Source organism: Coccinella septempunctata, chromosome 5 (assembly GCF_907165205.1).
Source record: "Coccinella septempunctata chromosome 5, icCocSept1.1, whole genome shotgun sequence".
NCBI lineage: Eukaryota > Metazoa > Arthropoda > Insecta > Coleoptera > Coccinellidae > Coccinella > Coccinella septempunctata.
This window is the reverse complement of record NC_058193.1, coordinates 17,203,346-17,229,609: the sequence shown is the minus strand read 5'-3', so window position 1 is coordinate 17,229,609 and position 26,264 is coordinate 17,203,346. Positions and strand designations below refer to the sequence as shown.

General features: G+C 35.3%; 1 protein-coding gene across 3 annotated transcripts in view; it reads left to right on the top strand.

Moving 5' to 3' along the window:
- LOC123314451 (protein-tyrosine sulfotransferase) overlaps nt 1-26,264 on the top strand; it is a 445,878-nt gene that overhangs the window by 157,098 nt on the left and 262,516 nt on the right. The window contains exon 2 of one of the 3 annotated variants that reach the window (XM_044899750.1): nt 13,288-13,370. The exons of the other annotated variants lie outside the window; for them this stretch is intronic. The gene's annotated coding sequence lies outside the window, so the exon portion shown is untranslated. The remainder of the gene's footprint in view (nt 1-13,287; nt 13,371-26,264) is intronic. 3 annotated transcript variants of the gene reach the window in all.

Sequence of the window (26,264 nt, the reverse complement as noted above, 5' to 3'; positions counted from 1 at the left end):
TGAAAAATCAGAAATCCCCGTATCTCGAAAATGACTGGTTTCCTCGGACAGACCGTCGACCGTCGCGTCCCGCCCGTCAACCGTCGAGGATAGCGATTTCCGCTCGAAGTGGTTTGCTAAAATTAAATAGGAATTAGTTCGTCGCACAGACTGGGAGAAATATAAGAATTTACTTCAGGAGAAAATCACGGAAATTCCCCAAATAAATACCCAGGATGAATTAGATGAAGCAGTTGAAAAATTGGAAAATCAAATGGAAGAACCCATTCCGAAACATTCACATGTAGATACGCCAAGGGATATAAAGGAACTTATAAAAAAGAACAGAAGACTCAGAAAAATCTACAGAACAACAAAAAGAGAAGAAGAAAAGAAGAAACTGAATAAGCATAGTCAGATATTGAAAAATGCTTCAACAGAACTGCGTAATAACAGATGACACCAGAGACTAAGTGAACTGAATACAATAAATCACTCGGCTTGGAAAATGCAAAAACGCTTACGACGAGAACGGACAGTTATACCTCCACTGAAGGAGCAAACGGAATGGTATATACGAGACTTGAAAAAGCCGAAGCACTTGCCGACTCAATTGAGAGAGAAGCCAGAATAAACTACAGAAATGATGATGACAATGAAGATCTAGAAGAAGAAGTGGAGGAAAACGAAGAACAGATGATGGAACCACCGGAAACCGAAATTATTCCAAAACCGGCTTCACCAACAGAGATCAAAGAGATCATAATGAAATTGAAAAACAGGAAAGCGCCGGGAGAAGATAGGATAACGAATTATTTGTTGAAGAAATTGCCTAGAAAAGGAATAGCAGCCTTGACGAATATTACAAACGGAGTGATGAGGACCGAATACTACCCAAAGAGATGGAAAACTGCACAAATGATAGTCTTCAATAAGCCTGGAAAGGAACGGAAATTTCCTCAAAATTATAGACCAATCAGCCTACTATCAGCACTAGGGAAAATCGTCGAGAGGGTTATCGCTAAAAGGCTGAATGAAGAAACAGAAATGTTGAAGATAATTCCACCCGAACAATTTGGATTTCGACGAGAACATTCGACTGAACTCCAATTGCTACGGCTCATAGAATACGTCACCGAAGGAATGCAGACCAAACAGGCCACAGGATTAGTTCTGATGGATATCGAGAGAGCTTTTGATAGAGTATGGCACGAAGGCTTAATCTACAAGATGAAAAAAGCAGGATATTCGACCAAGCTATGCAAGATTATAAGGAACTATCTGAGGAATACAAACTTTTATGTGAAGATAGATGCAACCTCTCAAACCAGACAATTGGAAGCGGGAGTTCCTCAAGGATCGGTACTTGGACCTCTGCTTTACATGATATTCGTTTATGATATTCCGAAGAATGCTAGAAATATGCTCACCTTGTACGCAGATGACACAGGAATAGCATTCAGACATCGAAGCCTAGAGATCATACACCAGAGACTGCAGGAAGCCATAGATGAATTACTCAAATGAAAAATCCAAATCAATGGAAGAAAGACACAAGCAATATTACTGCAAAAGAGAAGATGGAAGAAATCCTTGAAGTTGATGGAGAAGAGGTTGAATGGAAAAATGAAGCAACATACCTAGGAGTGAAGCTTGACAGAGGACTTACATGGAAAAACTACATCAAATGTTCAGTTGATAAAACAAAAGCCGCAATGAGTAGACTTTATCCACTCATAGGCAGAAGAAGTCATATGAATAAGAACATCAAGTTGACCTTGATTAAAACTATCGCGCGACCACAACTCACTTATGGATCGGCGGCATGGGGCTTCGCAGCCAAGACCCACATCAAGAGAATACAGGCCACTGAGAATAAACTCCTTAGAATGGCGATGGATGTACCCTGGTTTGTTAGGAACAAACAAATCTACAAGGACTTGGAATGGGAACCAGTTACAGAATTTATGAAGAGAAAGGCGGAAAGGATATTCGACAAAGCCAAACAACATCCAAATGAGGAACTACGAAGATTAGTCGACTATGATCCAACGGAAGAAGCTAGAAGGTCAAGAACCTACCACCGAAGACCGAGAGATCAGTTGAGGATTTTAAGTAACCCAAGAAGAGCTTAACCTATAAAAGCTATAGGCAGCATACAACTATCAACACGACTATGATCGTGTGAGAGTCCAGAAACCATAAGAGTCAACTGGTTAATAGGCAAAATGCCCGGAACCTATGAAGAAGCAGTTAGGGGTTTTTAGTGGGTCTCGAGCTCAAGAGAGTGAGAATTTCCACACTGTTCCCTTTCAGGAGAGGGTGTGTTCATCTGTCTTGCAGATTTTCCCCCTGCTACACCAAAAAAAAAAAAGCTACTGTGTGCGGTGCGGTTGAGTTTGGTGATGAAAAATACACGATTGGAAAAATATTCAAAAATGGACCCTGAAAAATAAATTGTTATGTTATTGTTGGAGGAAGGAGAAGAAGAAGAGGAACTAATAATGACAACCCTCAAAGACTCTAATAGACCAGTGAATGAATTATTTTTGAGACGGCCTACAGAAGGTGCCTTCAAAATAACTGTGCACAGGAGACTTTTTGCGAATGAAACCAAATTTAGGGAGTATTTTAGACTCTCCACTGATCTTTTCGCAGTCGTTTTGAGTTTTATCAAGGACGACATCAGCAGGAAACCTACCAATAGGGTAAAATGTCCCATTTCTGCTGAAGAGAAGCTTTGTATAATATAACGCTGAGGTAAGTTTCTGGTCCAAAAAAGGATTGCATTATGTGAAGGAAAAATGAAATTTTCCTCGTACTTTTATTATATTATTCGTTACATTTATGAAAATAAACTCAATATCCTTAACTTAACATTTGTACTGCATAAAATACTTACCTAAAATATAGATTCACAATTGTGTAAATGATGTGAAGGGGAAACTTGGTGATACTGATATAGGACTATCTTGTGGAGAAAATTCTCTTATATATGATGCTGCTATTGAGGTTGACTGCGACAGGTTTGTTGGTACTAAATATTGTTGAGGTATAACACTGTAACCAGAAGATCGGGAACCAGAACCAAATTCTCTTTGTTGTTGTTCAAACTCTAGTTTCGAAATTACTTCTAGAACTTTGACTTTTGCCCTTGTTTGCAGATCTGGATGAAGTTTTTCAACTGTCAACGCAATACTTTTAAAAAATATTGAGGTTGGAGTAACCACCTCTTTGGCTTCATTACGTGTTTGGCTCAGCAATTCTTTCATCAACAGGGTTCTTTCAATTCGCCCTCTCTTGATCTCTTCAATAACTTGTTCCCGTTCTTTCGAAACGGGCTTTCTTTTCCTCTTACTTGGAGTATTCGCAGGTGTTACTGGTTCTTCCACTGTGGTTGTGTGGTCGTCGTGATGTTCCTCAGTGTTCGTGAAGTCTTCGGTAACAAGAGGAGTTCGAAGTCAATTAGTTCTTGAGAACCCTCTATATAATCGATATCATTAGAATATATTTGTGAATCATCCACTAAATCTTGTGATTCGCTACTTGCATCACTTTCACTTAGGTTACTGATAGATCTGGAAATGAACGAATGTGATACATTGTACAAAAATATTAAATACTAGCTGACTCGGCAAACCTAGTTTTGCCATTTAAATTATTTCTAGGGTAGATAATAATAACGAACTCATCATTTTAAATTTTCGATTTACTCGATATGACTTAACCCTCTAATGCCCAAGTTTTTTTTTCTTCTTTAAAATTATTTCCGTATAGTTTCAAATTAGCTTATGTAATCTACATCTTTTTTTCGCGTAATAGTTAACTGATTTACATTAACACCTGTATACTCACAAAATGAACCTATAGGTACTGAAGGCGGACATGGGCAGAATAATTTTATATCCACTTATATGCAACCAGTCTCAAGGCGGACTTGGGTATTAGAGGGTTAACTTTTTGTCCAAATGTCGAAAACCTATAAGGATTGCTCGATTGGTCGTAAGAAAAAGGAATGCCTTTTTTTCTGTTCTGTACAATTTTTTTTGGGAATATTTTGTTATATAAACCTTGCCCTAACAATAATAAACACAACAAAAAAATAATTGTCCAATTTGGTGCGATCGTTTGAACAATAAAGCATTTTGAAGTAAATCATAGATACTCTTTTATTAATATAGATTTACTATACTTACTTTCTCTCCACGATTGAGGTATTGTCAAGAAAGCTCAAGTTTTTTTACTTAGCAAAAAAATTTTCCATTTTAATATTTCTGGCTGAGCCTATTTTTTGGCCTTTCATAACTTCTCGTTTCCTCTTCGTGTAGTTATCACGAATATTCTCCCGTCTTGTTTGGCACGCTTTTTCTGAAAGTTTAAAGATTAATGTTAAGGCTACCAACCAAATTCAAATAATATTATAAGATATAAATTATAAAAAAATTTTCAGGTATTTTGCAACAGGGGAGTCCTTCAGATCACTAACATTCCAATATCGTCAACATCATAGCTGGATTAGCGTTTCAGTTAGACAAGTGCTTCGAAGCATTAGGTAACGCATATTTTCAACTTATATACCAAAACTGTCAAAAGACCGCTCAAGATTTCAATGATTTGTGGAACTTTCCAAATTGTTGTGGAGCCATCGATGGAAAACATGTCCGAATACAAGTCCAAAGAATGCTGGGTCACTTTATTACAACTACAAGCAGTTTCACTCAATCGTTCTGCTGGCTATAATCGATGCACATTATAGGTTCATCGCAATTGATGTTGGTTCGTATGGGCGAGAAGAAGATGCAAGCATCTTCGAAAAATCGATGATGGGAAAGGATATCAAAGATGAAAATTTCAACATCCCACCTGCAATGATTCGTCCAGGAACAGAAATTTCACAACCTTGCATTATTTTGGGAGATAGTGCATTCTCCTTGACAAAAAATATTATGAAACCTCATTCACAAAAAGATTCCCTTTATGACCAGGCAAAGGCTGTGTAATTACCGACTCAGCCGTGCACGACGTACTTCCGAAAATGCTTTTGGCATTTTATGTCGGTACTTTCGAGTATTCTCAACTCCAATCGCTATTAATCCTTTTGCTGTTGATGACTTGATAATTTCAGCATGTATCTTGCATAATATGCTTTGAAATTCAAAAATTCCATCTCCTAAAGAAAACGAGGATGAGGATGATACCCCATAATCGCCCAAAAAATATAATACCAATATCATCATCATATGCCAGAAGATCATCCACAGCTGCTAATTCTGTGAAGGACATCTTCAAAAATTATTTCGTTGGACCACATGGATCAGTGCCATGGCACAATGCAAAGGTGCAGAGAATGGAATGATCATGCTCTTATTACATATAATTGGAAATTATATTATATATTAAAAAAATATATACTCACCACTTTTTTTTCATTGTCACCCCTATTTCTTTCCAAATATTATTTTAGACCACCAAGTCTTTATAGCTTCGCCGTACTATATTATATAAGGGTGGATGTTGTCTCACCAAGTCTATCAAGACTTCATCATCCTCCAATGAGAATTTTTCACTCACTTTCTTATTTTTCCTTATATTATTTCAATAATTACATTTTCTCGATTCTCTGAAATCTAATAACAAAAATAAAAATTGTTCAAAACATAATTTTAATCGCCATAGTAGGTACATGACTGATATCGGTCGTATTTTTCATTTTTTGATCTCGTGTGTTTCGACTCCTTCTACGAAGAAATGACATTAAAAGAACACTTATTTGAACCTTTTAATCGATAAATTTATTTGATTCATGGCTTTGAATATAGCACTATGCCGAAATATGTCACCCTTCGAATAAAACATTTTTTTTCGTCGACCTGAACAAAAAATTACATTTTACATACTAATTTCCAAACGAATAGTCGAATTTTTTTGAAGTCAAGTACATTTCGTACTGATTTACTTTTCGTTCGGCTTTCGTCACTAAGCAATATATTATATCCCGGGGGGATTGAATCAATTTTGTGAATACAGAATTTGATGAAAACATAAGTGGCTGTGACAATAACTGTCATTTGATGTTTTCAAATTAATTCTTTACGAAATCGGCTAGATTTTATCAGTGAATTAGGTACGTGGTCTGAATGTTAGTGTTCAGTATATCAAGATTGGACAGTGATAGTGATATGGATAACAGTAAGGCTTCACGAGAGCTCAAAGAATTGGCAATTACTTACACCTTAATGAGGCCTTACTTTCATAAAGGTCTGTGAGGTCGACGAAAAAATGTAATATGCACTTTGGCAACTGTCTATATTGTCTCGCCTGATTGCTGTCCTCGGCTGCGCCTCGGCTATCAATTTGGGGGCTCGACTGAGGTACATAAATAACTATTATCGTTTAGACTAAGCATGGGCAAAGTACGTCCCGCGAGCTAATACCTAGTTGTCTCAAAGCGTAAGTTGCGTTCTGTTTATTATCATCTTAAAATGTTGAAGATTATACATCGAAGACGACAAATTAGGTGGAAGAAGGACTGATAAATAATAAAAGTCCACCAATTCGTTATTCAAATTGCATAGAGTTGTGCTCGAGGCTCAGCCTTAGTACTGCGTGTGCATCTGGCAGCGGCTGGCATTATTTCTTGTAACTGCTCAGATAATCGACTTTGATAGTATCCACAGAAAAAGCAAAAGTCGCCAAATCTCCTTCGATGTTCCAAGGACTGCATCACAGAACACAAATAATGATGCATGGAATCCAAAAGTTGCAATGAACGGCTTGTTGCTGAGCTCCAAACATGAAAGCAGTATTCAAGTGTGATTAATACATGAAAATTTATTCAATTATTCGATTCTGCGTAGTTTGAATCGATTTAGTAACGGTTTCCTTCTAAATGAAAATTTTTGAGCTTAAGAAACGGTATTAATTATTGGATCTAACATTAATTTTAGTTTAGCAAAGTTTGCGCGCAACTTAGCATAAGTGTAGTGTTCTAGTTCTCTCAATTCTAAACTACTAAATTATTTTGGGAGTCTTGGGACCTCGAGTTATAGCAGTCAACAGCACGGTAACTGGGATGATGATAATATGCTCGCGGTGGTTAGAATCGAGCATTAACATTTTCGTTTGGTTCGTTGTCAACGTCTGTGTAATTCGGAGTATTTTAGACCTTTTGATTTTCATTGATGAGAGCAACAAAAATGTCACACATTTTTCAAAAATTTCAAGAAACAAACAATCACGTCCTTCAAAGTACCTTTGACCAATATTTACAACATTACTACTGAAAGGAGGAGCACCAAATACAAATATGACGGGCGAAATCTGGTATCGTAGGCATATTTAATGAATAATCATAATATCTCGGGAACAACTGCATATTTTTATGTGAACAGGTGTTTTCCACTATGAAACTATGAAGAGCAGAGTAAGCAACCGACTATAGAGGTGCATACAGATTACTCTAACGTGACGTGGGCCCATGTCATAATGCGCATGATTCAAAAATCTAACATAGGATTTTGCGCGAAAGCGTTCAATGTGGGAACGTGGGAATACACGTGTCAACGTTACGTCTGACTAATTTAACGGTTCCGCACAAAATCCTATGTTAGATTTTTGAATTATGCGCATTATGACTTAGGCCCACGTTACGTCAGAGTAATCTGTTGGCACCTTTAGCGACCAGCTTTTAGCATCATCACTGCCAATTTCTACCAGAGTATGGACAATGCTTAGAAGCTCAATCACAGTTTCATTTTCACATACTCCTTCGTATCCTACCGAACAATAATTAATTTCTGTAATTTTTTTTTTACTTTTCTAGGATTTAAATCATGTTTGATGTAAAAATCGAATTAAAGTTAATCACTTGGAAAAATGTGTATTTTTCAGTTTTTTTGGCCCGCCTAGGTAATTTTTCATTTTATCTGGCCCTCCCCTCAAAAAGTTTGCCCATGCCTGGTTTAGACCTTCAATTCATCCTCGACACATCTAGGTACTTTTCTTTACTCTTCTTATATTTTTTGACTTGTTTGTGTTTCATTCTTGTAATGATTTAACAAAATGAATAAATTATTTTTATTATTGTTAATATTATTGTTACTCTCCAATGAATACAGTATAATAAGACAGTTTGCTGCGCCACGTTCTCAATTTCGTTATTACCATTCCGATAAAATTCAAATCCTTGAAAGCATTTATTATTACATATTCATCGCATCTAGACCAACGACATACCCAAAAGATCCTGAATCCTTCTCATCCGCAATTCTCATAGATAATTTTCCACATTTCCAATAACGACATGCCATTCAATCAGACACTTCGACTGGCGTAGTGAGAAAAGGGTTTCCTTTACGGTTTCTTGTACGGATCGCATCCCTAATGATCATTAGGGCGATCAACCCTTCGGTAATTATTAGAATTGCAAACGTATCCCTCTGGATCCGATTGTCTTTCAAAGAATAGAGGACGACCCACATTTCGGATAATTCGATTGTTTCCTAGGCACCGTTTCTTTCCGTATGCAAAGCCGATTTCCCTGACGAAACGGATGGTCTAAATATCTGCATATTGAATAGATGGCAGATTTGTATTAGATGGCGAGGCAGTTGGAAGCTAATTTGAGTTGCTTATAAGGACTAGGTATAACTTTATACTAGTCAGAGATACCTACTATCTGACGTAAATTCACATTGAGAGAAATACCGGTGTGAATTTAGCGGCCACTTCAGATCTAGCGGCCGTTTGACTAGTGGCGTCGGGTACTTTTTTTTCGTGGACTAAGCATACTGATTTACTGAAAGCGATATTAAGTCTCGGAAATTAATGAATTCTGTCAAACTCGGAGTGTTTATTCATTGTAAATTGATAACTATTATTTACAATATTTTTTATTCGCAGAATGTTGAAGTGTGAGTTTCATCCCCAAAGTGGATATTCGAAATATAATCGAAAATTGGTCTCAAACATGAATAAAGGTTTGATATTCGGTGCACATATAATAGATCATTAAAGAACGATATTCCGAGAGATTTTTTATTTACAGAACTTGGAAGGGTGAATTTCACCTCTTCTTATCAGATTTTGTTCCAGGGATTGGGAGTGAAAACTCTAAAAGATTTTAGAAGATGCAGAATCCTCCCAGATTTATTTCAATCGATATTTACATAGAATAATCGAAAATAGGTCTGAAAATGAACAAAGGGTTTGAAAATATTTATAAACCCTTCAGGAACGATATTCTCAGAGCTTTTTGATTTGCAGAACTTGGAAGGGTGAATTTCACCCCCTCTTCTCAGAGTCCACAGAATAAAGTGAAAAGAGGTATAAAAAATGAAAAAAGGTTTGACATTCGTTGTACTTATTTATGAACCCCTGAGGAACGATATTCCGAGAGCTTTTTCATTTGCAGTACTTGGAAGGGTGAATTTCTCATAAGTGAAAAACAAATCGAAACTGGGTCTAAATATGAAAAAAAAAGTTTGAAATTCGGTGTACCTATTCATAAAGCCTTAAAAAACGATATTCCAAGAGCTTTTTCATTTGCAGGACATGGAAGGGCGAATTTCACCTCTAGTTCTCATAATCGAAACTAAGTCTAAAAAGTCAATGAAGAAATCCGGTATACACCTAATTACTGAGACTTTCACGTAGAACGGACTACAAAGCGCTGATTTAAAACCAAAAAATGTTTTGACAAGCGTCATAACCTCACATTTTCGTACTTAAGAGTGTGGAATGTGTCAAATTTCCGTGGCGAACTGAGTGCCCTTATAAAAGTGAATGAAGTACAGAAAAATTAATGCAGGAGCAGGAGTTCAAAGTTATGATATTGGAAGTTGATACCCTTAGCTGTTTATGAAATTCAACTGATTCGGCGGTGTTTCTTAGCAGTTTTCCGCCCACTGGCGCGAGAAAGGGCAACAGGCGAGAAAAAATCAAACAAAGTTTTCGGAGTAAATTGGTCGGAAAACTTGATAATATGTTACGGTTGGTTGACTTCAGGCTTAGCTATTCCAGAAATTTGACTGCTTTGTGGTGTATTAATATCGGTCAGTGGTCTCGGAAAGGGAGAAACTCCGGGCAACGAGAAAATTCGTAATGAATGATGCCTCTCAAGTCACAGTTCTACTTACGAACGACATTTGTTTGCTTCTTGTAGTAATGGAATATTTTTTTGCCATTTCCGCATCGCCTTCTCGTTTTCTTGTAGAGTGCAAAATGCACTAATAATAATAAAAGAGACAATGGAAGTTGAAAGATATCAAGACCATTCCTATCGTCATTTCATCAACATGCCTGATACCGAAGAAACTGACAGAGAATCTGAAGAAACTTGAATTGGACGAAACCATCTATAGAGTCATGAATTCATATTGCTGAATGAGAATATCGACGTGGCGATTCCAAATAATAATAATCTTCTGGATGGGCAAACTGAAATTACAGAGATCTCGGGGAACAAACAAGGAGACAGTGGAAGTTGAAAGATATCAGGACCATCCCTATTGTCATTTCATCTACAGGCTTGATACCGAAGAAACTACCAGAGAACTTAAGGAAACTTAAGGAAAAATATTTATAGAGTTACTAGCTGACCCGGCAAACGTTGTTTTGCCATATAAATAATTTCCATGTTGTATCATAAAAAAATAGAAATTAAAAATTTTGTCTAAAAAATAAAGAAAAAATTTAGGGGTGGACTACTCCTAACATTTAGGGGGATGAAAAATAGATGTTGGCCGATTCTCATAGATAGCTGACCCGGCAAACGTTGTTTTGCCATATAAATAATTTCCTAATGATTAAATTACTAAAATGGCTATTAAAAAATAAGGGTTGATCGTAGAAGGGTGAAAATTGAGGATTGTATGTATTTTTGTATGTTGTATCATAAAAAAATAGAAATTAAAAATTTTGTCTAAAAAATACAAAAAAAATTTAGGGGTGGACTACCCCTAACATTTAGGGGGATGAAAAATAGATGTTGGCCGATTCTCATAGATACCGGATAAGCACAAAAAATTTCATCAAAATCGGTCAAGCCGTTTCGGAGGAGTATGGTAACGAAAACTATGACACGAGAATTTTATATATTAGATGCTCAAAGCGGTACTGCTGGGAACGGCGAGAACTGTACGCAAAATCTACATGGGGAATGTAGAGGAACATCGTCTGCCCCGACAGGAAGTGCGGGTGGAGCAGGAATCCAACCTACAGCAGGGAGCCGAGGAGCGACCCGGACCCGACCACCACCACCAGCCCGAAAATCTGGATAGGGCTGCAACATAGCTCAATCCTTTTGATATCTGAGATATCTGGGATAAGTGAATGTTCCTCTGGGGAGGATTGTGAAAGACGCAAGGCATAATAACATATATTTTTTTTTCAATTTATTTGCAGAAATTATAACTATACACTCCACAAATATTTGAATATCATGTCGACATATTCTATGGATGAAAATTTGTATGGAATTATCGAAATACTTGAAAGGTTTTTCCCAAAATTTAAAATCAGTCGATTGTTCTCACAAATAGAATAGGTTTTTTGAAATCATAAAGAATAGTAATAGATTGAAAGTAAATGTTTCTATGGAAAAACTTAGAGCTGATAATCTTCAAGCAGAATACAAGTGAAGTTTATTTATTGCTCTTTCCGAGTGTCTGTGTTCAATATTTTTTTCTCAGAATTTGTGATTGTGCCATGGAATTTTATGAGACAGTATTGAAGGGTATATAGTGGTGCAGTTTAAACTAGCATATCAGTTTTTTAACTTTCCGCTATACAGCGAAAATTTATGTCCTGCCCTGTAAATTGAAAACCTCTCACCTCATCTACTCGGAGATCCATGTGGTCATCCCGTACAACAAATTTCATGAAATTGTGATGATTCATTTTTCCAATGGAGCATTTTTTGAAAATATGACCCAAAACTGGAAATCGTCCTGTATTAATCAAAGGAACGGTGTTAAACCCATCATATGGGGTATTTTTGGAACCGCCGGAGTGTCACCTATCACTATATGAAATATTTACAGTTTATCAGGATTCACCCTGTAGATCACCTTTCCATTTGCTTTCTCAATCTTCATTTTTCATCACTGTTTTCTGTGGTTTTCGTACCCAAAGTGTATTTCATTTGAACAATTATTCAAAATGTGGGGCATTTTTCACTTATACTATTTGTTTCAACCAGTAAGTGCTCTCTATAGACAATTTCACAAGATGTGAGTGTGGTGCAGAAGAAGAAACTATAGACCACTGGGTGAGGAGTTGTAGAATATATCATTTTCAGGGAACGTATTCATTCGGTGACCGATTCTTTTTTGAGATGGGTTACAAATTTCAAAATTATTTAATGAGTAATATAAAATTCAATATCCCTCTCGTTTTTTTCTTTCTTGTTTGTTTTCAGATTATTCTTCGTCAACCATCATAGGAGGAAGTTTTTGGATTTTGTCATATGAAGAAGATGTCCTTCAATATAATAATTTCAGCTTATTCTTTACACAAATACATCATCATTACATTTATACGGGCAAACAGAGAGTTTTTTCTGAGGTTTTTATCTCTGTTTTTTCATGTATCATACGAAGATATGTATGGTACCCCGTTGACATTTTTCCTCTGCTTACACTGAGATCTGGAACGAGGAACAGGTTTTTAGGATCTGTCTCTTGTTGCCATTTCTTTACATCCGTTTCATTGTTTTTCAGATTGTAAAAGTTTGTAGCACTCTTTTTCAAAAGAATATATATATAGACAATTTCAGATTTTTTTGAAGCAAAGTTTTCAATCTCGTGTTCAATGAACTGAAACTATTACGTAGGATAGACCGTATGCACCGTTTCATTAAACGGGATTAATTCCTCAAACATCTTTTTTTCATAGAGATTCTATGCTTAAAGGTCTTTTAAGAGCTTAATATTCGTTAAATGAGGCAGAGCATACCGCCATAAACCATTATTCCGTGACATGACCATTTTATCAGAAGAGTGAATTTATTTTTCGTTCAAATTAAAATTTGCGTTCTCAGCTTCATTCGTCATCACTTCCAAAAGTTGTTTCATTTCCATTTCGAAGCGGGACTATTCAATGGTTAAATGGATGTTTCAGATTGAAAATTCTCAACTTTATTCGTTATAGAACAAAAATTTATGAATCGCATCAGAATCTCAGCAGTTCTTGAGAATAGGAATCAAACTTTCGACTTAATGTCTCTCGAACTCAGTTATTCTTCTCGTTATTATTCATAACAGAATGTAAACTGCAAATGCTGAAAGTTTCCGTTTCCTTTTGTTCCAGGTAATGATTTTCCGCAAATCAAATTCGAAACTTTGAGGAACCAGACGTTCGCTGCTTTTCAGTGTGAACGCCGGATATCAGCGGTAAGTTTTCTCCATAACTGACGAATACTTTATACAGATCATTTTCTTTTCTACTCTGAAAAGTAGAAAATACAGAATGCAGCAGTATGACCTCGGTATTTGTATAAGGAACTCATTAAACGAGATGGAACCCCTGTAAAATGAATTTCAGGGTTATTTTTTTGGTTTGCATATACACAGTGCCAGAATAGTTGTATTTTTTTTTATTAAAGTTTATTGTGCTTCGATTGCTTTGATCATTAGCACTATGGAACAGTTACATTTCATTTATACCTACATAATACAGTATTTTAACAAAAGATATTAATACAATATAAGATCTAGATTGAATTGATCAAGTTGGTGAGTTGAAGAAATTGTATTAAAAATGATGAATTATCAAATGTTCATCTAAAAGAGCTTTTAGAGTTCACTGGTTCATAAGGACCCTGTTAAGGACCGCTATCTGAATATGCTTTGTCGTTAGAGTGGGGACTTCTGGACTACGATTCCGTGGCCGGTAGGCGCAGCTCAATTGAAAATAAGTGGGGCAAATTAAATGTAAAGCGGTCCAGTTGAGTATTGAAATTATTCTCGTAGGTACTGGGCAATTGCATTTTTACAGTCCTCTTCTTTCTCATGGCCTCACCTATGTTCGGGGTTGAATTTTCTCAATCTGTATGTATATCTGTAAATTTCACTCTGTCACCACTTTCTCCGATTTTAAGGATTACTATCTGAATGGAAATTTAATTTGATATTGTTTCATACAAATTGGTGAATAAATTGTTTAAACGTTTCCATACATATATTGGCTCAGCGGTGTGTGAATGAATGCTCTGAAATTCAGTGTACAGGGTGGGCAGAATTGGTGATACCTAAACTACAACTTTTTAACACAACGAGATAGAGAAAAATGAATATACCATTCATTTCGTCTTTTTTCGAGAAACTAATAATGCCATCAACTGCATTCCTCTATCTTCTTTTGTGTTTGAGTTGTAGGCCAAAAATTAAATTTGGGCGATTTCAACTTTAGTCATCATCTCCGTTTCTGTTTGTGCTATGATGTTGAAATAAAAACATTATACAAACACCCAGTGGCATACTATGATTTCTTCCTACAGGTTAATTTGCTGAGCTATAACATAAAGTTGTGTTTTTTCTTATGAAAATAGTAGTTTAAAATTACCGTTTCAGAAATATATCATACATCGCCTTCAGTCTCTCTAAGTCATTTTAAACTACTGTTTTCATAAGAAAAAACACAACTTTATGTTATAGCTCAGCAAATAAACCTGTAGGAAAAAATTATAGTACGCCACTGCATTGCTATCAAAAAAGTGTTTGTATAATGTTTTCATTTCAACATCCTAGCTTACACAGAAACGGAGATAATGACCAAAGTTGAAATTTTAATTTTGACCTATAACTCGAAAACAAGAGAAGATAGAGTAATGCAGTTGATGACATTATATTAGTTTCTCGAAAAAAGACGACCGTAATGTGCCATGCATTTTCCTCTATCTCGTTGGGTTGAAAAAGCTGTAATTCAGGTATCACCAATTTTTCCCAACCTGTACGTATTCATGAAATGCTAAAGAATTTTCCGTGAAATTTTTCTTTTGCAGAATTTGGAATGTGAATTCTATTTATGGTTTTCGAAAACAACTGTATATTCATAACAAGCTATTAACAGAGTTTACAACGGCTAATTTCATCGCTCTTTATGATATTCGACAAAAATCGACCATAGGTCTGAATCAAGAAGTGAAAAATACATATAGGGTGGGTCAAAAATGTGTTGTGGCAGACTTATTATATACTTTTTGTATATAGGGACAGGAAGGTTATATAATCGATAAAATTAAGAATAAAATTGTTCATGGCCTCTTAAAATATCGTTATCGATTAATATCGCGTTGAATGAATCTGCTGATATCATGTGAAAACAAAAACTCAAATCTCTGGAAAATGGTTAAATTTTTTGTATTTTGATAAGATTGCCAAATTTTTCTCATTATTTTTTAGTAACTTACACGATTTTATGAAATGATTCATTTCGATACCCACTTACCCACAGAAGAGACTTAGGACGCAAGTGTGAAAAAAAAGGATATTTCTTTAAGATCTCACCAATAAAATTCGTCTAAATAATTCACGAATGTTTTCACAATGGGCATCACAAGCTTCTTCGAACATTTCAACAATCGTCGTAAAAATGGGATGAAATGGGGAAATTGCAAAAAAATATAGTTAAAATAAGATTTTTGTGATGAAAATTCATATTAATATGATTTCAAGTTGCAAATTCATTTTAACCTGTAGGTCTGCAGCGTATACAGGATGGTTAAGAAAAATCGAGTAAAATAACGAAATTTTATTCCCAGAGAATTCAAGCATTTTAAGACTATCAATACAATGTATGGCCTCCACGGGCATCAATAACAGTTTGACATCTTCTTTGCATACTATAAGTTATATAAATATACACACGAGGTTGTTGAACATTTCTTGAGGAATTTGGTTCCATAAACGGCACAAGCTCTCTCAGATCATTTAAGGATTCTGAGGTAGGTTGATGATTATCTAATCTTTTTTGGAGCATATCCCATGCATGTTCTATGCAATTCAAATCTGGTGAGTGCGGAGGTATTGGTAAATGTGGAATACCAAGCTCCTCGCGCGCATTCTCAACTATGGCTGCACGGTGCGATCTAGCGTTATCGTCTAAAAATTGAAAAGTTTCACCAAGAGCAGCGTGAAAATTTGGCACAACATTGTCGATGACATGCTCCCTGTAGTGTAAGGCGGTCATATTCCCAGGCCAAATGTGTTGATCTGTGCGCCCGTTGAAACATATCCCGGCCCATACCATAACACTACTCCCTCGGAATGGATGGATTTCTTGGACATAGCGACTATTACGGGGTATACGTAGGATTGTCCATACCCTTATTCTTCGAGAAGCTGAAAATCGCCCATATCTGGATTCATCAGTGAAAAGGACACTACGCCATTGATCGTTCCAATTGATATGTTGCCTTGCCAATTCCAGTCTTTGACGCTTATGGTCACGTGTTAATGGAATTCCTCTTAATGGACGTCTAGAACCTAGATTCACCTCTCTCAAACGTCGTCTGATGGTTTCGATGGAAACTTGGACCCCATCTGCATTTTGAAGAGTATTCTGTAGCATTCTACACGTAGATGTCTGGTTTCTTCTCGCCGAAACGGTGATGAAACGATCCTGAGCAGGTGTTGTTTGTCGTCGCCCACCAAGCCTTGGTCTTTCCAACACGGCCTCCCTGAACCTATTCCAAAGTCGAGATATCACACTTTGGTTGACTTGGAGCCTTTCCGCTACAACAACCTGAGTTATGCCATCCTGTAGCATTTCGTCTTGGCATTTTCAGAAAACTCGTGAAGGATCAATAATCAAACCTTTATTGAAGAGACTACACGAATTCCATTCTGATTGCCAAAATTCTTTATGGAATCCTATGAAGGTCTCGACAAAAGGTTTACGAGATTTCAATCTAGCACTTCTAGAATCTGGGGAATATTATAAACTTGGGAATAAATTTGGGAAGGAATGTAATTTATTCCAAGACTTCGAGACTGCCACCTGTCGGCGAATATGAGGTGGTACGATGTTTGACAGATAAATTATTGAATTCTGCGGTGAGGAGCACTTGATCGCTTATAAATGGGTGTGGGTTTGAGTTCTGCCCGGAGGTTTATTTTTCAGAATTCAATAATTTCTCTGCATGCCGTTTATTTTACTTATACTCGTAAATAAGTCTTAACTATAAATAATAAGGGGTTTGAAATTTGGTAGACCTGATGAATCTTAATGGGACCTATACTCCATTCAGTTTTATTTTAGCACTCGGTTGGCCATGGAAATTTGACACATTTCACTCTGTATAGTACGAAAATGTGGGGTTATGACGCTTGACAAAACATTTTTGGGTTTTAAATCAGCGCTATGGTGTCCGTTCTACGTAAAACTCTCAGTGATGATGTATTTTATCACAATGTCGAATCACTTCGAAAAAAATGTAGTCGAAAAATATGTGATGAACATAATTGAAGTTTATACAAACTGATTGAAGGCATACTAAATCCAGTTATTTGCATGGAAAATACTACAGATCAGTATAATATTATAATATGCACTACCTTGAGGATAGTTAATATTGGTTATCTTTTTTGGCTAAAGTTTGAATACGTTACATCACTTGTTAAATTATTCAACAAAAATCATCTTGGATCAATGGAAGTAAAAGGAATTAATGTTTCATGTTAAGAAGAACATCACCTTTTAACAAAAATTTCACATGAATAAACAATCCACAGGAAAACTGGCTCGTATTTGTGGCTGCTTATCTTAATAGTTTGATATAATAATAATCATATATTTATTGGTACCTTAAGACATTTAAAATGTATAAGACAAGTCAAATGAAAAAGCGAAAAATCAATTTTAGGGAACTTATTCTACGATGACATTAATCGAAAATCCTGTAGTAACTTTTCGCATTAATCCATCCAAACATAAAATTCTCAAATGAAATTCTTTGTCAACCCCTTCATTCACAATTGTTCTGATTGTTGAAATATTCAGCTGAAATATAAGTCGTTTAGATATTCATATGAATCATTATATATATTCTCTTACATGTTCGCTACCGTCTGACGTACTGTGGATTTTAGAATATCAGGGTATAACTATTTGAATGAGCGGACCTGAATTTTAAATAGCACTTCCTGAAACCCTGTCTTCTCTTTTTCAATCACTTTCGGTATTATCGTAATAAAAATTGATATTAGATGTGGCAACAGCGTTATGACATTAACGACATTTCATGAGTGCCAACCTTACTCAGTTCTAGTTACAAAAACTTGAGAAATTATTTCATGGCCAACCGAGTGCTAAAATGAATGTGAATGGAGTATTGAATAGAAATTAAGTGACTTCTCACAGGTATAAGGTATTTCACTCTTTGGAATAAATGCCAACTAGTTTCAACTTTATTTCAAAGTCTTCATCAGGGCTCTGAACAAGATCTAGAAAAAAATTTAGATGTTTGAGAATATAAGTATTAAAACCTCATTTTAAAATTTCACAAAAACACAAGTGAGAAAACAAGCTCGCATAATATCATAAATTAAAAACATTTTCTATTTACTTTGTTCCATTGTCAATAACATACAGGCAGTGATCATTTCCAAAATTTTAATTATCGACAGCCGAAACAAACAAAATGTTGTGGTTTGCATTCAACAGATGCAAAGCACAACTTATTTATTTATTTATTTATTTATACATACGAATACAAACAGGCATACGCCACTACAGTATTCACAACAAATAACAAACATTGTACCCAGAAAAAGCACATGAAAAATTTTAAAAAAAGTTCACAAGAAATATCTACCGTTCAACATTATTAACAGTATCTCATTAATATTGTCATTAATACCTATATTTTCTTGAAAAAAAAAAACAAACAAAAAAACAAGAAACAAATTATTTTTCTTTCTCTTTCTTTCTTTCTTTTCCTTTTTTTGAGATCAGGGAACAGCCAGTCCAAAAATTACCCTCAACTTTCTTCTGAGTGCAACTTCAATGAAGACTTCGAAATTTTACATATAGAAATTGAAAGTCAGGAAATCAATCTTTCAGATGGTTTGTTAAATCAATAAATGTAAGTTATCGCCGGATTTACTCAAGGACCAGATTGAATATCCTCACACTCAGAAAATTGTACTAGTAAATATCACGAAAATTGTATGTTGAGACAACATTATAAAGATCCCTATTTGGTCAATCCAAAATTATGTTGAATTAATAAAAGCGTTTTTGTCAGCTTATCGGTAGAAAGAAAACTTGATAAATATTAAGATTTCTCTGTTACCATTATAATAAAATAGTTCTTCTGCTAATAGCCTAGTTATCAACTACTACAGAAATATTGATGTTTCTATAACAATACTTTTGTGTAATATAAACTATATGTTCTTTCAAATTTTGCCAATAGTAATTTCTTTAACGCTAAAAAGTGTTTGTATTATGTTGTGAGAATATAATATTCATATTATAACAGTTAACTGTTAAGTTAACAAATTCATACGCTTTTCTCAATAGTATTTCCTTGCATTATTGAAAATAATGTAATTGTTAAAAAACAATTACTACTTCAACAGTGAAAGTGTTAAAATACTAAGGAGTAGGCAACAAGCTAGTGGAAAAATAGTATTCGTTAAAATTTCATGAATTTATGATATATCTAAGATATCAGCTTCCTAAACGAGTATCTATGGACAAAATTCAGTGTTATGACGATTTTCTAATAAATTGTGTGAAATATTGGAAACGGTTTTTTTATATGTATGATGGTCAATAGTAGTTCTTTCGTACTATGAGAAAAACAGTTTTTTAAGGTGTAGGTACAGTTGAATTGAAACATAATACTTAGAAATGAAAACAACTTTATTCGAAGAATAAAAAATATAAGGAACATTCTCTATTTTAAAAACAAAAATAAATAAGAAAAAAATATTTCATTTTATAACACACTTCTAAATGAATTCGAACTTATTTAGAGAAAAACTTCATTCTATATCTATGAAATGTGGTTTTTCAACCAAGATTTTTTTTTCAATTCATTCATGAACATATTAATATTGGGAAGCACTACATCGTGCTTCGTCTTAATGTCAAAAAAATTAATTTGTAAAAATTGCCATACGGCTAAACACTCTAGAGGGTAATTCAAATTGAATGTGTGGAAAATTTGAAAACAGCAATTTAATGCCGAAATCGGGGACAAGAAAGTATACTTAATTTGGTCACAACACACGAGATATTGCTTCGGTTCAGCACATTATCATCATAAATGACAACTAGATGTGGTTGTATGGGCATGTTTTTATTTTTTAAAGTTAAAAGTTTTGTTTTCACTTCCGCTGCACTGGCACCTGTGACCATGAAAGCATCCTGTGAGTCACTTATCGTGTATTTTATGAGGATTTTTTTAGTGCCGGCTCTTTGTGTCTTCTTAGATGTTGGCACAACGGCTGCATGCAAAAGCAACAAAATTCCCACATTTCTTCCATCTAAAATTTAAAATCAAGAAGATATAACATAACAAAGCTTAAATGTTTGTCAATAGTATAAATCGATTTTCATTAATAATTTACATATTTATGATGTGCAATTATGTTCAATATATAGACGCCGACTTCAAGAGTACCTAACCACTCTTTGCGACTGCGTAGATAGCAGTAGGTATACCGGGTATACACGACACACGTGCGCATACAACCACAGGGTCCGTTCGTTTGTTCTTCGCGTATATCCGTATCAGCTCGAGGCATTCGCTTACAATGTTTTTCGATACAACAGTTTACTATTAACATAACCAAAATATTATCACTGTAGCAGTAAATGAGTTTTATTTCAACAAACAATACTGTTAAAGTAGTATAACAATGGATAACAATATTATTGTTGAAATGATAATATGTGTTGTAGACATCACAATTCATTGGTTATTCTTTATAGATAGTTTGTGTTATTTGCACAAAATTACAGGCATTGAATTAATGGAAATTAAGTCGTTCTTTTTATCGAATTTTTCTATCATATTGATAAGAAATACCTTGAATATCAGAATATTCTGTAGACTTAATGAAAATCATACATTTATCATAATAGTTCTTGTTTCATAGTTTTAACAACCGGCATTGAGAGTAACATAAATGCTCTATTTTGGGTACACTAATTTTCCGTTGTCGAAAAAGTTTTGTGTTGCATTTACAAATTGAATACTTCAGACTTTCAATAGTAGTACTTCTGTTAATAATACTCAGAAAATTTTCTGAGTGCATAACTGAATTTATTTTGAATATTTGTGTTCAACAAGTAGTATTTTCGTTAGTTTAGTCGTTAACATAAAATAAACAATGATGAATGTGTTTCCATAACGACAATAGGTCCTTTCGTTTGCATAAAAAGTATAGCACTTTTCTACACTCGATTTGATTTACACCAGTATAGAAGAAGTGTAGTTTATCTACAGTCTACACATTGTCAAAAGGACATGTAGATAAACTACACCTCCTCTACACTGGTGTAAATTCAATCAGCAAACGAATACTAAAATCGAGTGTAAAAAAGTGCTACACTTTTTATGCAAACGAAAGGACCTATTAACTCAATTTGATACCAATCCAAAAATTCAAACTTTTATACCTTGTATCTCAGAAACACCCTGCATTTCATCTGTGAACAATTCAATTGCAATTTATTACTCATTTTCCTCATTCAGATGGTTTTGCGAGACAAATAATCCTTAGCCAATTTTTAGTGTTTCCACTTCATTTTATGCTTCTACTGCGAATTCTTATACCAATGGTTTACAGAGCATCGTCCTATTTGAAATTATTATGAGCTGTCATCATATGCTGATCCTATAATATAAAAGTATTGAAAATATTTATAATCTGCAATATACCAATAAACTCTTCTTTCTCTGAAAGGCGGGGACCTTTCGTGATAATTTACGTCCCATTAAAATATCAGAATCGATTTATCCAGGGAAGCTCCTGTTATTGCGATAATCATCCATGCAGGTATCTTCTTAAACGGGAGTGAAATTTGCTGTTCAAGTGTTTCACTCATGAATATTCATTTAGCGACCATTACTGTCGGAAAATATTAAATTTGAAAATATGGACGTCGTTAAATCCATTCAAATTGCTTCAGTTAAATCAGAGGAGGTCGTTGAATGGAAAAAACTAAGAATAGGACCAATCTAATGGGCGATCACCAACCCCAAATAAGAGGGAACGAACCCTAAGGGTATTTAATTGATTTTGAAATACTTTGATCTGATTGTCAACCCATAAAATATACACTGCGCAAAAAAATTAACGCACATTCTGAAAATCTCAATTTTAATGAAAGTTAACTCTACATTGACTTTATAACTTATTTTTTATGTTCTCTCGGGAAGGTTTTGAACGAAACAAGACACATTAAATGGAAGAAAAATTCAGGATTTCACCGAATCTTATGTGAAAGAAGAGAAATGAACAATTTTCAAAATACTGAAATGCTGATAAGTGATTTAATACTTGGTATTTCCACCCCTTGCGATAATTACAGCTCGGCGACGACGGTTCCTACTCAAAATGAGGGATCTTAAAATGTTCTGATCTAATCCTTCCCAATTTTCTCCGAGTTGGATTCCTAAGTCATTAAGAGTAGCTGGATGATTTTCTGAACTTCTCAGCCTTCTATTGAGGTTGTTCCAAACCTGCTCAATCGGATTGAGATCTGGACTTCTTGCTGGCCATTCCATTCGAGAGATTTCAACCTCTTCAAGGTACATACTCCTGAACGATGCGCGCACGATGGTGTTTGGCATTATCGTCCATAAAAATGAAATTTTCACCAATGTATGGGCCAAATGGCACTACATGCTCTTCAAGAATGTTCCTTATATACTTATCAGCATTCATAGCTTCATTATCAACGACCACTAGGTCTGTGCGAGAAGTCAAAGATATTCCACCCCATACCATAATCGATCTTCCCCCGAAACCAGTAGTATTCAGGAAATTGCACTGAGCATATCTTTCATGAAGACGTCTGTATACAAGGGAACGTCGATCACAATGGTAGAGGCAGAATCTAGACTCATCTGTGAAGAGAACTCTTTCCCAATGGGCCTCTTCCCAATGGATATGCTCTCTCGCAAAATCCAAACGCGCCCTTCGATGGGCTGGGGTAAGAGCTGTGCCTCTTGCCGCGACACGAGGCCTTAAATCATATGCTCTGAGGCGATTCCTTATTGTCTGAGTGCTAACTTGCACCTCATGAGTTTGCTCAAGCTGAATTTGAAGGAGGCGAGCGGTTGCAAACCGTTGTCTCAACGAAGAAACTCTCAAGTAACGTTCTTGAATGGCAGTTGTTACCCGTGGTCTACCCTGTCCTGGTCTTCGGACATTCATACCTGTCTCCCAGAATCGCTGCAACATTCTGGACACACTTATATGGGAATCTCCAAACCTTTCTGCAATTCTTGTGCATATCCACCCTTCTTCTCGCAAAACTACCGCTTGGGCACATTCCTCTTGGGTCAAATTGCGTGTTTCGCGTAAACCTTTATGGTCCAACTCTTTTCTTAATTCGAATATAAGGGACAAACACCTTTGGCAGTCTGAATGGAATAGGTGCACTATTTTCAACAAAGAATTAGTAACGGATCCTTCGAATAGAGTTCTTGGTTTTGATCTTCCCAGGAAAATATGGTGTATTCTGAATCGTATAAGAACAGGTCACGGACGTTGCAATAGCATGCTTTTCAGGTGGAATTCAGTTGAAAGCCCTAGTTGTGAATGCGGGGAACCAGAAGAAACCATAAATCATTTAGTTAATCATTGTCCAATTTATAAATTTCAGGATGGTTTTAGAGCTATACATGCAGTTTCCGAATCTTTTTTGAATTGGGTTGTCAATTTTAGGTCAATCTGACATATTGAATCTAATTTTATTATTTTACGTTTTTCTGCTTTTGTTTTCTCTTTATTTCAGATAAAAGTTTCTGGTATCTTGGAGAAGACATTCTGGATTTTCCTTTTTGTTGGAGAAAGAATCAATTTTTGCAGTGCGAGATGCCCTTCAATATGGAATATTTCAGCTTATTTTGTGAACAATTACAATCCACTACACTCACGGGGAGAAAGGGTTTTTTTACTGAGGTTTTACCCTACGCTCTTGTATCATACACCAATTTGTATGGTACCCCGCTACGCTAACCTCTGCTAAAACTGTATCTCATACACATGCTATAATTATTGTTCGCTGTTCAAGATTGTAATGCTCTATATCAAAAGAATAGGTATATATATTTTTTAACATAAAATTACTCGAAAACGGCGCATTATCCGAGAAAATATGAAGAATACGTTTATTTTACAGAACGATCAAACATTCATTAGATAGCATCCAACTTATAGTTTCAAGAGTTGGATTCTTTGAATTTTTGGTACATAATGGTCATAATGAGAAAACTGGAAGACGTGGGTGATATCTTGTGTTGGAAAAAGATCAATCAAATGAGTGAGAGACTATATTCCGAAATTCATTCCATTCGATAAATCCGTTTGTGAGATAGAACTTAAAATATTTTTTATGGATTTTCAACAGCCTGTATCTTTCCAACCGAGCCGATTTGGAAAAAATGGTAAAGAAAAAGTTATTTCTTCTGACCTCGAGAATCTATTGTTAAAATATTTGTACGAGAGTACGAGATTCACCCTGTATAAATATAACAATTAAGTGATGGTTGATAGATTTAAAAAAAAAGATTAGGTATATTGCATGAATCGACACAATAGTCAACTTCTGAGTAACGAAACGAATAGAGAGTGATTGAATAACTTTTTCCTCGAAGTTTTTAATGAATAACAGAAGAATTCCTGAATACGGATGGCGTATGCTTGCCAAAACTACGAAGTGAATAACCAAAGTGATAAAAAAAATCCAAATAGATCATAAAATAATTTTACCATCTTCAATTGTTTCAGGTCAATCAAGCTAAGGAAATACAATGATGCTAATCTCCAAAGAAAGTCACCATGTAATTGAAATTAAATACATGACTCATTATACGATTTCATGAGTATTTCTTCAATTTCCCAAAAGAATCGTTATATTCTAGTCTGTCTTATAATAACTGTATTATTGTACCTCGAACACGACACGACCAAGTCGAATTCGAAAGTTATAGGTTATAATGCCGACGTATATATATATATATATATATATATATATCTATGGATCACGAGATCCCGACTCAAGTCGGGGTTGAAAATAAAATAATTCCTTGGCCCTTCTATCATTGATTAATCAATTGTATATTTTGACCTGTCCTATGCACTTTGTTGCCTAAAAGGATCAATAAACCATTATTATTATTATTACGCTTTCGTACGAAGTTGAGGGGAAAAAGGATTGTGATCATCAGCTGATACTCGTTCAGCATATGTAAGAAGTAGTTGTTCTCGTAGTTGTTGTTGTCATCTCACTTGGAGGGGCAGTTAATTTGCTTTAATACACAGACATTCGGCTGGGCATGATCTGAAAGTTACTGAACAAAGACGAAGACCCGGCCTGATACCGTTGGTATGGACCACGTCGAGTGTTTTAAAATTGGTGTTACAAGTTGAAAGGTTGATTATGATGGGAGAATTATAATTACTGCCATAGTTAGGGAATTTTTTTATTAGTGTTGGTAGTTCATGAAATTTAGGTTCAGAAAAAAGTGATCATGAATTTGACTCGTGTTGGTGTTCTTGAATGCTGAGCGAGTGTGGCAAGTCTTATGCCGTTTTTTAGGACCGTTCCGTAAAGTATGATAGCTGGTATAGTATCGTGTATTTTGGGGCTATTCATTCGTTTCATTTTCTCTACCCTCGGTGGGAGGAGTGTGGCTGGTTATTGAGAATATACAGGGTGACTGATGACATAAGGAACAACGGTTTGATTTACAAAATGAGATATGTTGGATATTCAATGAAACTGTGCAAGTTGATTAAGAATTATTTGAGGAACAGAAGATTCTACGTGGAAGTGGAAGGAGAAAACTCCACAACCAGATATATGGAAGCAGGGGTGCCTCAAGGGTCAGTACTTGGGCCGTTACTGTATAACATATATATTCACGATATACCAAAATCTCCAAGAACTAAGCTGACACTATACGCTGACGACACGGGAATCGCAATGCGACATCGCAAGCTAGAAATTTATTTATTTATTTATTTAACATAAACAGGAATCCTAACAGGAAAACCCAATAACAAGGATTCACCAAAATACAAGAAAACAAACACCTA